The sequence below is a fragment of the Lontra canadensis genome, unplaced genomic scaffold (genome assembly GCF_010015895.1).
Source record: "Lontra canadensis isolate GAN:19392208 unplaced genomic scaffold, GSC_riverotter_1.0 scaffold52, whole genome shotgun sequence".
Lineage (NCBI taxonomy): Eukaryota > Metazoa > Chordata > Mammalia > Carnivora > Mustelidae > Lontra > Lontra canadensis.
In genome coordinates, this window is record NW_022631046.1 from 7478364 (window position 1) to 7479164 (window position 801).

An 801-nucleotide genomic window follows, 5' to 3' on the forward strand; every position below is an offset into this window, starting at 1 on the left:
CAGTGTTGACTAGCTGTGCATTCAGCCCTAGGAAGGTCAAAGGCAGAATGGCCTTGTGTCGGTGACTTTTTCTGTATGTACAGCTCTGGATGGAAAACAAATCAGGCATCTGGCTCTCAGCCTCGAAGAGCTATGGTCTTTGGAGAATAGATGTGTAGTCACACTTTGGTTTCCTTTTTAAAGCAAAAGAACAGAACAAACTCTCTGGGGGGAGAATGGGCTGGCAGAGAATAGAAGAGAGAAATCAAATAACCTTTTAAACAATCTGGAGGTTAAGGGATTGTTTGAGCCGTTCAGATCAAAGAAGTTTCTTTGGGGTAAGTTGGAGTAGCCCGCCTTTGAAAATGCACAGGGCTAAGGTTTGAAAGATTTCTCCAAACTTGGACAATAGGAGGCATCTACAACTCTATCTGTAGGCACCAGGCAAGAACACCAGTGGCCGAGGCTTATGGGCCAACTGGGAAGTATAGGTTTGCTCTAAAGCTGTCTTCTGCTACCCAGCCCCAGCTGCCTGCCATGAAGAGACATAGGCCATTATTGCCTAAGTAGCTGAGCTTTCAAAAGAAATGAAATAGTTAGAATTACCTCCTTAAAACTCTTGGTTTTTAAATAATGAACACTAATCAACTTATAAAAAGGCAGTGAGTAGGCAAAGCCAAGCATACTGCAGTCTGGCAATTTTCTTTCCATGTCTCTTCTACCTAAGAAGAGATGCCTGAATGTGGGTCAGAAAGTTGACATTCCATATTAACCATCTTTTCTTTTCTTTTCTTTTCTTTTCTTTTCTTTTCTTTTCTTTTC

At 41.8% G+C, this 801-nt stretch overlaps 1 long non-coding RNA gene across 3 annotated transcripts in view; it reads left to right on the forward strand.

Annotated features, from left to right (window-relative positions):
- The first annotated feature begins 271 nt into the window (after window positions 1–271).
- Window positions 272–801, forward strand: part of LOC116877475 — a 32025-nt gene continuing 31495 nt past the window's right edge. For all 3 annotated transcript variants that reach the window (XR_004384654.1, XR_004384655.1, XR_004384653.1), the window contains exon 1: window positions 272–317. This is a non-coding gene — a long non-coding RNA (uncharacterized LOC116877475). The remainder of the gene's footprint in view (window positions 318–801) is intronic.